The sequence below is a fragment of the Osmerus eperlanus genome, chromosome 9 (assembly GCF_963692335.1).
Source record: "Osmerus eperlanus chromosome 9, fOsmEpe2.1, whole genome shotgun sequence".
NCBI lineage: Eukaryota > Metazoa > Chordata > Actinopteri > Osmeriformes > Osmeridae > Osmerus > Osmerus eperlanus.
In genome coordinates this window covers 11203683-11218981 of record NC_085026.1, presented here as the reverse complement: position 1 = coordinate 11218981, position 15299 = coordinate 11203683, and the positions used below count along the sequence as shown (strand labels likewise).

The window sequence follows — 15299 nt, the reverse complement described above, 5'->3', positions numbered from 1 at the left end:
CGGTTCTTAAAAAAAATAAATGCTAATGATATTTTACATCTCATCGGTTCATAGCCATAACTAATAATAACAGTTTAGAGAAAAGCCAAGCACGGAGGGTTCCTGAGGCTCAGGCTTGAAGCTCAGTAGTACCCTAATGATATAGACTACCTGCCATATTAGTAGTGTCCCTCTCTCCTCTCCTCTTCCATCCTTTTCTTTTTCTCCCTCTCTCTCTCTCTGTCTCTCTCTCTCTCTTCCCTTCTTGTTTTTTCCCTCCCTCGACGTGCCTCCATGTGAATGGGGGGGGCTGTTGGATGAGGAGACTGTTTTAATCAGGGAAACCCTTTGTCTTTATTAGCATTGGGGGAGTCATTAGTTGCTTACAGCCCATCAAGGCCATTAGTCACTAGGTAGCCAGTGGTACACCTGAGCTGCTGCTGAGAAAGACTAGAGCTATTCTTCCTTAGTAGATGAAGTGTGTGTGTGTGTGTGTGTGTGTGTGTGTGTACCTTTTGGACGGCTAATTATGCTATGTTATCCTGCACCACTGTCCCCTTACTGTACTCCCCTACTCAGTTAACTACTATGTATTTTAACAAGCTGGAGACTCAACCCCCCCCCCCCCCCAACACTCACGCACATACTCACACACACCTTCTTTCTCTGCCATGTGAAATACCTGAGCTTTTTGCTGAGTTAAAGATGCCAGGTGAAGTCAGTAGTTTATTCGACATTACAAATTCACACTTGCACACTGCTTTAGTATTCACTACAGATTTGACCTGGCGGGGGGCTTGGTTTCTCAGCAGGTCAGGGATGTTAGGAACGATCACATTTATGGAGATACGCATGAGTGGCAGCTAATTATACTCGGTCCAAGTCTACTATCAAGTTTGTACCACTGTATGTGGCCATTATGTCTGGCTGTGTTGAACTAGGCTGTTGTGTTAAACTGTTGATAGTGTGCTTGTCCAGTGTTGTCAAATTCCCTTATTTCTTGTTCTTTGCTGTTATTATCCATAAAGTCCACATTCAAAAGAACATTCCAACCCTGTGGCAACAGTTTTTCCCTCGCAGGAGTCATTGAGTCTGAGGCCTGATGATGGACCTTGCTAGTCTCTGGACACAGCCAATATTTCTTTCTCTCTCCCTCTCTTTTCCTGCTTTCTCTGATTTACAGAACACTACCTGTCTCTCTCTCTCTCTCCAAATGTGTCTTTCTCCTCCTGCTCTGTCCTCTCTGGGTGGGGATACAGCCGGTCTCCTGCCCACCACTGCAGAATCTAACACAACCAGTATTGTACCAAAAAAAGTGTTCTCTGGGAGGGGGGGGGGGCGTTAACTAGCCAGCTCTGTCTCATTTAAACCCGCCCAGATTAAGGCCCAGAGTGAATACCCCCCTTGTCCTCTGATAATAGTCCAGCTTGACCCCTCTGAACTCAACTGGTTGGAGCATCTGCCTGTCGATTTCCACCCTTTCCTATGGGAGATCCACAGCTTCCTGCACATCTGCCTGTGAACAATAATTCGATTGGCAAATTAATCATCATACATGAAATTGTATTAAAAACCAATGACCAAATGTATTAAAGACCCTCTGTTGTCTATGTGCATGCTCCAGCGAGCCTTCATTTTTACCGCCTGTGATGCCAGACTGAGTTTTCTTGTCAGGCAGTTGCATGGCCACCTAACACGCGCGTGTCCTCATTGACATTCCGTTGCCGCCACATGGATGGGATAATAATGAGCTTGATGTGGACCTTAATTCAATCATGTCAATAAAAGTCCTGCACATGTGGCCCATCTGCTAGTGCTTACCCTCTCATAGTCTGTGTGCCAGGCTGTGCCCGGCCTGGCTCGCTACGCTGACCCCCCTATTCACGTCTCATGTTGAAACCTTTTACAAAAACCTTTGAGGAGTACAAAAGAGTTGTTCCTTGTTTTGTAAAGGAAGCACTGTGGTGCGTTAAACAAGCCCAGCACACAAATGCTTCTGAAACTCGAGGAACTAGTTGGAGTGTTTTGGTGTGTTTGACTTGGTACTCCTTGTTTGTTTTCTTGTAATAATGTTTCCTGAGTCCAAGCCAGTCTTGTCTCTCAGGTGATAAAATCAATTGGGCTGAATGGATGCTGTTGAAAAGACAGTCATCTTGTTTGAGCAGTTCCAGATCTTTTCATAGCATTCCTGCAGTTTAAGATACCGAGGAGACAAAGGATGTCTCCAGCTGCGGAAGGTGGTTGCTCATACACATGCACAGACTCGCACGCTCATTTCTTCTCCACAAATTATTCTTCGACGCACCTCCTTGGTTGTGTCGCCCAGACACAGTTCTGCTAGGTATCTAGGTGACTGATTAGCAAAGCAGCATCTGTTCGATGGATCGATGACGACACATTGGCATGCATATGGCAAACCCTGCAGGTGGTAAACCTGTTTGGAGCACTGAGTGTTCCTCTGTGGGATGGGTCCACACATTGGCCTCATTTCTCACATAGTAAAAACAGACAGTCAAGCGCAGGCCCAACCTGTTAGCACATTGTTATATGATATGGGTGTATGAATAGGGTGGCAGGGTAACTGCAATCTTTCAAAGCTGAATCTGGTCAGGAAAACTCCTCAGTTTTGCCTCGGCTGTGTGTGTTTCTATGTGTGCGTGTGTGTGTTTCTATGTGTGCGTGTGTGCATGAATTTTGGCTCTCAGCCAACTAACACCTCTAGATCATAAATATTGTCCCGGTGCTGCTGATGGGGCAGAATAGCAGAGATTCAAATCGTGTTACACTGAGGCACACCTCACCCCAGTAACTCCACTGGACTTTGGCTTCTGATAAAGCAGAACTCATTACAGTAATATGTACTATCTTATGAGTTAAGACTGATAAAGCGAACCTGTATGTCGATATTCCAGTAAATGAAAGTCTAAGGTTTTTTTTGTTTATAGTTTTATTGCATGGATCTAGTTCAATTAGACTTCTATTTATGCTTAGCGCATTCTATTCAATAATTTTAAACGGTGTCAATTCGCACAACACCCTGCAGTCTTGCTTTTCTTTTTCTTAACCTCACTTTACAAATGTACAAATTTATCGGGCATTTCTTTCTATGATCAAGTCGAGTGATTTCATTGGAATTTCAGGTATGCCTAAAACAGAGAGAGAAGATCTCTCCCTCTGGTGGCTTTGTCTTAGTAGTTCAGAGGAGTCTGAGGAGGGCAGAAGGGCCAGAGGGCCAGTGGAGATTGACTCTGTCCTCCCCACGCCTGTCTGGCTCCTAGGTGGTAGACTGATGTTTACAGAGCTCCTACTTTAACCACCATGTTTACTCATTAGTGTGTGTGACTGTGTGTGTGTGTGTGTGTGTGTGTGAGACTGTGTGTGTGTGTGTGTGTTGGAGGATGAGAAAGAAAGTTTGTATGAGTTTGAACGCGTGTGCACTAAACATGTGATTCACCAGGTGCAGCACGTTGTGCCACAGTCTCTATAAACAGCTTGGATTAGTCCTGACGGATCATTTATTTATTGCAACGGGTGTTGGGAGAAGAGGTCGGGAGAGGGGAGAGGGGGGAGAGGGGAGAGGTGGGAGGATCTGGTGGCAGAGGGGTTGCGCTACGCTGGCCTGTTTACATGGCTCTGAGGCCTATACTGTGAAGCAAGTTCAACTTACCCAGGATATCTTTTTGTTAGCTGACTTCACTAAGCCCAATCAAACAGTGTCGCCAACAATGGTTAACAACTCGTTAACTCAACTCAACCCAGGTTTTCCCAATCTAGCGATGAGCTTGTTCATGTAAAGGGGGCAGTGTTTTCACCATCTGTCCAAACAAGTCTACCAGAGCTGCATATTTTACACAAGATGAGAAAACTATAATATTCAACAAATATAAAGAATAACACGTATATAATCCAGGGTAAAAGCAGCACTTGCTGCTGCCAAAGGCAAGAAGGGAAGCCGGCACCAAAAATTGCAGACTGTGAAATTGTAAGTTAATAGGCTTATCAAAATCACTGCCCCATCATTAAGGCATGAGTAGATCGGAGCTACAATTGTGTATTCTTGCGAGAGCTTTAGCTTTTAGCTGCAGTCTGATTCAGTCACCATTCACCAAGGCACTGTATATGATCACGTCAAACACAATCGGTCACTGAGGTCACACACAGCATAGCCTATCAACATTTATGGCAGACAACCATGCTAGACTCCTGGGGTGATGTGTGTGTGTGTGTGTTGTTACCAGACATCCCTTTGAGAACAGTGATCAGAGACAGAGTGCTGAGGCAGCACGACATTGACCCAGTCATTGCCTTCTGTCTGCTCTACTTTTCATTCCCATACATTTATTTATCTGTTCACATATTAATGTATTCCCAGTTCACACCTGTCTGGTACAGCCTTGTCCAGAAGGACTGCTGGATATCAACCACAGATTGGATCACTGGGAACTGAATGATTTATAATCTTTGTGACGTGACTGATCCATTCTTAAGATTGAATAGACACGGTTTACCTCGAAAGAGAATTGCCTGTGGACACCCAGCCAAGAAGAACACTCTGCATTGCTAACATATGGATCCTCTTGGCACAGGATTCAAGGGCAGGGTTCAGCTATCATCATCCTAATCATCATCATCATTAATGCCAACCTGTCATGTGGATAGCCAGTCTCACAGCACATGGAAATCTATCAGCCTACACCCCCAAAGCTGGTTAGTTGAGGCCTGTAGTGGGTAACTGTGGAGCCAGGGTCTTGGGTGTTTACCACAGGGAGAGGGTAGTTACCGTGGGGGAGGCCACGAGGAGCAACACCCCCAGTGCTGGATCTCCCCAAGAATGTAGGGAGGGGAAAGTCTTAAGCAGTGATGGATGGGACTTAAGCCACACACAAACACCCACTCACACACACATACCACCCAACCAATGCACAGCATCTGGATGCAAATGCGTTGGCGGTGCCCTCAGCATGGTGTGCCAGTGTAGCAGGTGTGTGAGTCTCACTGCTCTGCTGGGACTGAGGAGTAGAAGGCCTGGTTCTCTAGCCCACCGGCCCAGATAAATGAGTCCAGGCTCCAGCACATGAACAGCATTTAGTCCGCTTGGAAGTTAATACACCAGCTTAAGTGTGATGCAAGCGAACAATTACCATTGTACCTTACCCTTCTCAGGCCATTAGTCAACTGACACTTGACTCATGGATGTTAGAGCTAATGCTTTATTCATGCGAGTTCGTCTGACCACAGTGATGTGGGTCGGTGTGCTTGGATGCCGTAGATGCATATCTGTTTCTCTGTGTGAGGGAGGGGGGCTGTCCCCAAATCCCTCCACATCATTGTTCCTGAATCCCCCCGTGTTAATATTGACCTCTGTGTGCAGTAGGTCTGCTTGACCTATATTGTACTACACTGGTCAATCTTCTCTGATGGATCACCCAATAGCTTGTAATCCATCTCCCAGGACAGTAAACATCACTATAAGGGTTTCTATGCTAATGTGTGTGTGTAGGTGTGTGTGTGTGTGTGTGAGTGAGCCAGCAGGACTGATTTTATTAATCAGTCTGGACTCACACAGATACGAGGTGACAGATCGCCCGAGAGCAGACAAAAGACACGAGGCAACCTGATTCAATTTTAGCATGGCCAATCCAGTTACCCACGCGTGTCTCCTGTGGGGTGGTGGGGTGGCTGAAGGTTTTGGGAAATGTTGGTTTGGGCGTCGAGTTTGTCATTGTGTCCATTTTTAAGGCACCTTGATTGTGTAAAGACAACTTGTTTGGGGCGTATTACTTCCCAGAGCAGAGCTAGAGCACAAGCTCTGGCTGTGGATTACTGATTACAGTTAAACCCCTAAGTATCTCCTCCTTCCACCCTTCCTCTTCCCCTCTCTTCATCTCTGTCCAGCTCCTTCATGATGGGAAGCAAGCTGCCATGCCCAGGCTTATATTAACAACAATAACAATGTATTTATTTAGCAGACGCTTCTTTTGAGAGCAGCGCACGGTACAGGGGAGGATTTAAATATGGCACCTCATGATCCACAGTCACATGCTCTACCACTGAGCTATATCCTTCTTCCAGGTCATCCTTGAGGGGGACTATGTTGGGTGGGGGACTGCATTTTCCAGAGGCCCCCTCTGGCCTTGTATCTGACCCCTCAGTCAGAACACCCAGAATGTCACCCCCTTCAAATCCTTAACTTCTCTCTTAAATCTGATGTCTCTAGAGATGTTGAGTGGTTTTATGTCCAGCTTGACGGTCACAGGTTGAGAAAAGGAATGTCTCTTACAGTGAGCAGATGGAGAAGTGAATTTGTGTGGGCAAGAGCTGCAGGTGCAAATCAGCATTCCATTAACCACAATGCTAATTAAGCAGCTTAATGAACCGAGAGGTCATTTGAGGGTTAAATCTACATGGTGAAAATGTGACACCCCCCCCACCCCTACACGCAGTTTGCCTTTGAACAAGGGCCAGGATTATCCATTCTACTGGTAGCTGATTTGATATCCTTACAATGTACACCCTCAAACAGACACGCGCACACACACACATATACACACACACACAGAGGCTGCACTGACAAAAAAACGGAATACTACCCAAGAGTCACACACCCTGGAAGATATCAAAGAGCTAGCTCCTCAGAACAGGAACAAACGGGTGTTTTCTCTGGGGTCTGACTGGGGATCCACTCACATCTTTGTCAGTGGGGAGTCAAATGTTCTGTCTGTCTACAAGTTTGTACAGCTGACTAGACTTCAGCATCTTGGGCATATAAAGTCTTTGTAGAATGCTTCCACTGGGGCTGTGTCTGACAGCGAGGGAGATGACAAAACACAGTTGATGTGGATGTCGATTCACCCGAACACCCGTGTCTTGACAACCTCCAGGTCTGTCGGAACTGAGCAGAAGTGACAGGGGGAGGGGAGGGGTTAGGGTTTTTTTTTTCTCTCTGTCCTCTGTGCCCTGCAAATAGATGCTAAATTAGCAGAGCTCAGCAACTGATTAAGTTGCACTGAGCGGTGTGTGTGTGTGTGTGTGTGTGGTGGTGTGTGTCTGTGGAGGTACAATGGTGTGTGTGTGTTGAGGGGAAAGAGACAGAATTCGGCACTGAACAAAAGACTTAACCTCTGACCTTGTGTTCCAGAGAACCTGGTGGGCTTGAATTCCGACAGTCTCCTTTGCTCTCTGTCTCACTCCATCAGCTCTCTAATCTCTCTTAATTGCTTTGAATCATACTGAGATATCTGTAGACTTCCCAGCTTTGAGTGGAGCTCCAGTTCTAAGTTGCTCCGCTCTGCTGATGAAGCAGTTCATGTCCCCTACCTGAAGATGCACTGTGTCTGGGTGATGCCTCTCTGGTTCTGCTGATCACGGGGGAATAATAGCAGCACATTATAAACAGCCCCAAGCTACCTGAGGGCATCTGTCACTGGTGTGTACAAAGACTGGGTTACTAGCATGCTCAAGGAAATTTGTATCTCTTTTTTCTTCTACTTTCTCTCTCTCTCTCTCCTCCTCCTCCTCCTCCTCCTCCTCCTCCTCCTCCTCCTCCTCCTCCTCCTCCTCCTCCTCCTCCTCCTCCCCTCTCTCCTCCCCTCTCTCTCTCTCCTCCCCTCTCTCTCTCTCCTCCCCTCTCTCTCTCTCCTCCCCTCTCTTCTTAAAGGGCTCCTTGGGCACCACCAGTAGTGTTGAATGGATGGAAGTTAAACATTAATGGGGCTCAGGTGGTCTCAGACTGTCGTGAATCACATATTTGCAGTATTCAAGAGTAGGGTTCCAGGACAACGCTGGAAGTGGGTGTGTTCTTCACCAGCCTGAGGGGAAACTCACCTTTTACTTGTTTATGAGCTAGTATTTATGGCCCTGTGGGTTTTACTGTAGTGTGTAACAATACCTGGGATGGGATGGGAGGTGTGGTGAGGAAATTGGCTATCTTAGGGCAAGTGTGGGCCAGAGTAGGTGTGTGTCTGTGTGAAGCCCAGAGAGGGACTGTCAGACCGTACCAGGGCCCCTTGGGTCTTGCTATCATGCTGGGCTAGCAGCTGTATGTGGAAAACCTCCGAGCTACAGTGGAGCTATATTCAGCCTGATGCTGTGGTTGAACTCTGTGTTACCTCACACTTCTCCAGCCTGCCACTCAGAGGCCATGTTCTTCACTCTCAGACCTGCGCCGGGCCACATCTTCCGAGACCTACACCGTGCCCCCACCCACCATCCCTCTGTCCCCATACTAGTTCACTTCCCCCTCATACATTTTTAAAAGGGAACAGACTTGCGTAAGAGAAGGGGTGGTAACAGTCATTACCTCTGTAGTCCATTGTGTGGGTGGAGCACTCGAGTGTACTCTTAGGCTAAAAGAAGAGTTGCAATGAGGGGAAAGGTTGGGATAAAAGTGTCTTAATACATGTCCTCCATTACTGTCTTGTAATACAACACTCCCTGAAGTCTCAAGTGCTCATCCTGTCAGACCTGTGGAGTGTAAGTCAGCTGTGATGGCTAGATGAGCATGGTCAGTTCTGCAGCGAGGACACACATCATAAAGGGATTTGATTCGGGCCCTGAAAGCTCATTAACATTGTTAATTGAACTTAATTAGAGTCAGTTCATTTCATCCGCTGGAATAGTCCCAACACCTGCTCTGCATGAATATGTATAACACCACTCCTCATCCTTTTCTTAACGCCCTCCCTCCCTCCCTTTGTGCCTAGAAGTCTCGGTAAGTACGTTGACCGACCTCTTCTCTAGTCCCCTCCACTGCCTCACAAAAGCATCAGAATTCCCCCCTAGTCTAGGTCACGAGGGCCGTTATGCCAGCGACAATGTTGCCAGGCCTGTCTCTGAGCTGCTCTTGCTGTTGCCAACTTGGAGGAATTGATTTCCTTGTTCCCAAGCTACTGGCCTCAGGGAAGCTGGTCTAATCCAGCTGCTGCTTTGGAAGTATAATAAGGAGGATAGATTCAGCATTGATGTAAAAATGTTTTTGAATACTTTTTGTAGGTGTCTTTTAGGAGGTACAGTAGATATGTTCTCAAGTCGGTTGATGAATTGGGTATTTGAGTGCTGGGGTGTGGCTTTGCAAAAGCTCTCCTTCTGGTAGTTCTGAGGAAAATCATGTCATGAAGTACTCATATAAATCTCCATTCATAATTTCCTGTTTTAATAAGTAGGCTGAGATTAGCCTACAATTTGTAATTAAAGTATTTGGAAGATGCGTGTCTTGGAAAAAGTTTGGGAGAAAAGAAGCATTTGGAAATGTCTGACATTCTGGAGTCATGCTGTGGACCGTGGTCTTGGATTCCTCAGAGGTTCTGTCTGAATGGAGTGTTTTTTGTGAGTGCGTATGTATCATAGAGCTGTGTATGTGGTGTCTGCGTTTTTTTGAACTGTGGTCACATTCTGGCCCTGCTGGGAAAACAGAACCCTAGGTCTGCATTCCTGAAATGTTCCTTCTCGAGTCTCTGTCCTTCCCTTTCTCTTTCTCTCACCTTAATTAACATATCATTCCAAACCTTCTAACCATCCAGCTACGCTTCATTCCTCCACAGTTTGCACCCCCCCCCCCCACCCTTTTTGCCTTTTTCCCTCCAGCCCTCACGTTTTACCTTACCTCCCCCCATCCCTGTCTGTTCCTCTCCTTATCCACCCTGCAAGGTCTCTCCTCCTCCCCCTCTCTCTATCTCCCTGCAAGGTCTCTCCTCCTCCCTCTCCCCCTCTCTCGGTCTCCCTGCAAGGTCTCTCCCCCTCCCTCTCCCCCTCTCTCTGTCTCCCTGCAAGGTCTCTCCTCTTCCCTCTCCCCCTCTCTGTCTCCCTGCAAGGTCTCTCCTCCTCCATCTCCCCCACTCTCTGTCTCCCCGTCTCTCCGTAGCTCTCTCTGGAGGTCACTGGTATGTTAGGTCAGACAACAGCCCCAGTCACAGCGCCACTTCTCCACTGCCTCCGAGGCATTATAGGGTATTATACACCAGCTTGTCTCACCCGATCAGCTCAAGCCGACCACAGAAAAGCACTTTGGGTTAGTACCCTAGGGTCCTCCAGCGTAGCAAGCAGGAAAGCGGGATAGCGGGAAAAACCCAACACGGAACGGCAGGGATAGAGGTGTAGTAGGTTCTAAAATAACCCTTTCTGGGTTCCTTCTGGAGAGAGGCGAGGCCTCGGAGCACTTTCACTTTTTCCTCTCTTCTCCTCCCTGTGTGCTACGTTTCCCTGCGTTACTTCTGAGGATTCTGATTCGCTGTCCCTGGAAGCCAGCGAGGGAGTTTCCACATGGCTCCCGGTCTCTCTCTGTGTGTGTGTGTGTGTGTGTGTGTGTGTGTGTGAGTGAGTCAGACAGCCAGTCGTTGTGTGCGGTGTGTGTGAGCGCATGTGTAGCTTTAAGACAGCAAGCCTGTACAGAGGGAGAGCCCACTTTAAGATCAGGGAGCACTCAGATTCTCCTTGCTTGCTCTTCAAAGAGCTTTTAGATTAAAGCTTTGGACACTGAGGTAAGGGATGTTTTTTTTATCTCTCACTGTTTTATCCAGTTTTTCCTTTCTTTACATTCTCACCAGGATTAGAAGCAAGCAGAGAAAAAAAATCTGATCTTTATCCAGGTGCACAGGTGTAGGCAGCTCTGTCGCGTGTTTGTGTAACCATAAGTATTGTTTCCTGTTATTGGTTTTGATAGTTATGAAAGGCATTTTTACTGCTGGGAGTGTGCTCTAACACACTCCCAGATTGGGTTTGTCATAAGGTGACCTTTCACTATCACCAGAGACCTGGTTATTATCAGCTAGCTGAGCTTTTTGCTGTTGTAAGCAGAAAACACACACACACAAACTAATAATTGATGTGGCACGATGGGACCGTTGTTATAGTTCCCAACTATCCTGCAGTCACAACATGGCATCTGGTGAAGTTTGCTGAAGTGCTTTTGAATCGGGTTTACTTTCAGCGGGGTCCCATTGTCAAGAAAATAATGACCGGTTTTGCCTTGGCATATTTTTGAGAAGTTGTTAAGAACATATGTGTATAAATCATCCGGAAGGCGCCATGTCAATCTTGTTTAGGAGCCAGGCAAGGGCCTTTTACATGTACAATGAAAAAGTCAAAATAGGACACTAACAAGCACTATGATTGATGCTCTGTGGCCTTGGCAAGCTGGCTGGACATCTACCACACTATAATCTCGGGGTGCAGTGAGGGATTCATTGACTTCACTTTCTCCTCATAAATGAACGTCCACAGGACACTCAACTAATCTAGACTCTATGACGCTCAGAGCCTGAGATGTGTCTTGCGACATCATCTTGTTTACATCCTGTGGTGTTGGTGGTTGTTGTCGACGTCGGCGGAAAGGAGATTTCTGGAGAGCTCGAATCAGAACACTTAGTTCTGCCATACATAATTGAGATGTCTATGCCAGTTTTTGTTTTCTTTCGGGGAGATGCAATATTGTGTTCTGGATTGAGCGTACTGCTCCTTTAAGAGCTGTGTGGCGCCTCAGCTTCAAAGTGAAAGGAGAGGAGGTCCCATGGGCTGCGATTAGACCGAGGGAAGGTAATATGAGGGAGGTCCTGATAACTAAATATAACTAATGACCTCATGGCTCCTGAAAGAGAACAACGAATTTCACGGGAACCAACACCTTTTGTGATACCTCCATAATGGATGTCTAAATGATTAATGGCACATTTCTTCCAACTGTTTATTATCTCATTTCACTTGTCAAATATCAGTTTTAACCCAAGCTGATAACATCTGCATTTGAACATTATTTTCTGTTTAACCGTACCCAAGATTGTAAGTTAATGGTGTGCCTGGCTAGGAGCAGCCCCGGAGAAATGCACAGCTTGTGTTTTGTGATGTTGGAGGTGCCTTCAGCAGAGCGGGTTGAAAACTGCACCAGCATGGAGTTCTAGCAGTAAGTCTCCAGGCATTGTCCTCTGGGGATCAGTCCGGTGTTTCACACTGCTGTGTCAATGCTTCTTAGCAGTGCTTTGTTCCTCAAGTTTACCTCCAAGGACATGGGGCCTATAAATAGTAGTCTGGATATCGGCAACACATTGTGAAGTCTGTTACGTTGGATGTGTGTCTGAAGTATGTGTATACAGGTTCTTGTGCACACACACTGTGTGTGTGAGAGGGTTTGTGTGGCCGGTCTGAATTTCATGTCTCAAGGACACCCACGTGTTCTCACAAGGGAAAAATGTGGCGGCAAACACTGCCACACCACTCCAACGTACAACTCTGCTGTGTTTGCGCTTCATTCCCCGGTGAAGTCTGTCCTCGCATCTCTCTGAATCGGCACAAGGCTTTAGCCTTCAGCATGGAGGCGCTGCCAGAGTCAACAGTACACGCATGTGAGAGTAGTCTGTGGGCGTGGGCAGAAGACTGCCAGGCCAGAGGGTGTGTGGGGTGTGCAGGGTGAGCCTGGCGGGGAAGGGGTGACAGGGGGTCCCGCGCCTCCTCCCCCACCCTGAACAGATGGCTCCTGGCGGGGACTATTAAGGAAAACACAGAGATGGGGGCTGGAGTTCAAGGGGGCCAGTTCGGGGGGGTGGGGGGAGTGGACTTGGTCTCTTTTACAAACCGGCGGCTCAATACTCTAGTCCAGCCCACAGCAGCAGGCAGACGTCTACAACAAGTGTGTGTGTGTGTGTGTGGGTGTGTGCATGCGCGCACACCCGTCTGAATCTTTCTATCAAAAGACTTCCTTTGCCTGAATAGGGCAACTTTGTAAGACTTGTCAGTAAAACTGACACTGAAAGAAAGCAGACACTGTGTCAGACTCAAGAGACCTCGATGTCACACTCAGCAGCTGGGGCTGTCTAACTTTGCCCCTGAACAGCATTGTTTGGGTTCTCCCTATTGACTAGTACTTGCAGCTCTTTTCATTCTGTGCCAGGCTTTAGGGCTAACCTGTGCGTATGCCAGTCTCATAATCATGCCTAGTCACTGGAAATGTCGAGAGCTTACCTCTCTACAGCTCTGATGGATGAACGTTTAATTTAGTTGTGAGAGATGGATGTCCAATTTCCCCAAGCTGTCCAATGGCTGAGCAGAGCTACCCAGGTTCTTGCAGCTCAAAAAAAAAAAAATGGTCAAGTGCAGTTTAGCAGTCACCCATGACCGGTGCTGGCTCTCCTCCATAGGACACGTGGTCTCTGGTCTTAAGTTGGCAACCCTGGGAAAACTTTTATCAGAGCCCCAGAAAAGCTGTTTTGAGAGTCCGAGAGCCTTGGTGTGCTGTTGGCAAGGTCAAGCTTCACATGGGCAAAGACGTGCCTGTTTGGTTACTGAAGTGTCTGTGTCTAATACTCCCTCCCTTTCTGTCTCCCTCATTTCATGTGATCTTACACGCCTCTCTTATTCTTATTTTTTTTGTCTTTTTTTTGCATCTCCCTCTCTCTACGGACAGAATTTAGAAGTTCAATTATTCATTCCAAATAATGACAATACTTTGACTTTGTAATTTTGTTAATAACATTAATACTTTATAATTTGAGCTTTTTACCATCTTATCTCTTACCTAGGGCCGGAACTGAAAAATTCCACAAAAACTCATTTTCCCATACTCTTATCCTGCTCAACTTTGTCCAGTCAGAGGTCATTTTAGGAGAGAGAAACTGTGGTAATGCCTCAGATTAGCTAATCCCCAAGGTTAGCTTCCAGACAGTTGCCCTTTTATACTATAGCCTCACACACATGTGCAAACACGTACACACACACACACACACACACACACACACACACACACACACACACACACACACACACACACACACACACACACACACACACACACATATCCAGTCATATTGTGCTTGCTGTTTAGCTGGCTGCTTTGTGAAGGTTCCTCTTACTGTCCATAGGTGTAGACGTGTTGTGTACAGAAGGCCATGCTGTGTCTCAGCTCCCAGCCTGAGGGAAAACCTCTCCAACCATTTCTGTTTTTGGAATCCACCCCTAGATAAACTTGGCAGTGAAAAAAAGAAAAAAAAAGGCCGGAATTTGAGTGTTTAAAAATAAACAGGGAGACAAACTGTAGCCGCCTTTCAGAAACTTTCCCAACCGATCGAGGAAGACGTCAGAGTTCTTGCGGAGTTGGAAAAATGCGAGTAATGTTTGGTCTGGACTGGAGGGGGCAAACTAAGGAGGGTTTGAATTGGAAAGGGAGGAGTGTGTTTCTACAGTAGTCAGGCAGCGTGGCACTGGACTGTACTCAGCAGACCTGGTTTGACACGTAACATGGTGACTAAAGAGAATGATGCTGAGGAACATTCTGGAGTCTGGAGTACGACAGTTGTGTGTGTCTGCTTCTAGTTCTGATCATCTGAATGTTATGTAGGACCTTCTTTTACATAATACTTTTGGTGCCCCCCAACTTGTAAACAGAGATTTTCATGGCTTCACTGTATAATCGTTTGATCTTTTTCCTTGAATTGTCACCTTTTTAATAAGTAAATAAACAGACGGCCCTCTCTCCTCGGAGCCTGTGGATTAGGATTCAGCCTCTAATTAGCACACCTGTTATCAAACGTGGAGCCGGTCACTCTGTCTGCTCCCATGCTGAGCGGCTGTGGTGTCGTCACGAGAGCTTGGCCGCTAACTCCCACCCGTTGTGTTCCCTTCTCTCCCAGATGAGTGTGACCGCGAGGGAAGGAGTCTGCTTTGAGAGAAGAGGAGAGCAGCACCATGTCCGCTGGAGTAATGGGTTTTGACAAGGCACTCTAGAAGAGGTAAGTCAGAGCCTTGCTCAGGACCTTGTTGTTTTATGTGGCTGTAGAGGCTCTGATGAGGTGATTAGAGTCAAGCCACTTAGCAGGGTAATGCAGCCCAGAGCTTTAGACTGGGTTAGAGTCATCATTGCATTGCTTACTGCACTAGAATTATGTAATTGGTCTTGTATAGCAATCAGGCTGCAACTACATAACATGGTGTTTGTCTGAGTTAACACGTCCACGCGTCTTCAAAATCAAACAAACATCAGAGGTCTTCTCGCCTCTCCATCGCAGATCCAGGAACTTCAGGAATCTCTCTGGAAGTGGTTTCACACCGTCTGTCACACATAGGAGCCGTAACAGCTTGAGGCTCGTTGGTCACACTCTGTTTTCATCAGAGGAGGGGGAAAACGAGAACAGGACGACTATGTAATTATGAGACGTTTTAGCTTTGCGTTTTGGGCAATTTGAAGCCCTTTTTTTGTCTTTCCGACGTTGAGCTGTTGGAAGTCATTAAGGCGACTGTAGTCTCTCATAGGTATAGTGTGTCAGTAAGAGTAGTGAGCTAATGGCTTTTTGTGAATATGTGCAGCTGTGACTTGTGGGGGGTCTTTAACAGGAGAGCTG

At 46.8% G+C, this 15299-nt stretch overlaps 1 protein-coding gene across 4 annotated transcripts in view; it reads left to right on the top strand.

Annotated features, from left to right (window-relative positions):
* Nucleotides 1-15299, top strand: part of tiam2a (TIAM Rac1 associated GEF 2a) — a 64951-nt gene that overhangs the window by 7861 nt on the left and 41791 nt on the right. For 2 of the 4 annotated variants that reach the window (XM_062468934.1, XM_062468932.1), the window contains exon 2: nucleotides 14592-14690. The gene's annotated coding sequence lies outside the window, so the exon portion shown is untranslated. Of the gene's footprint in view, nucleotides 1-3942; nucleotides 3962-10322; nucleotides 10455-14591; nucleotides 14691-15299 lie in introns of those variants that run through there. The other 2 variants (XM_062468935.1, XM_062468933.1) reach the window with 2 other exon arrangements.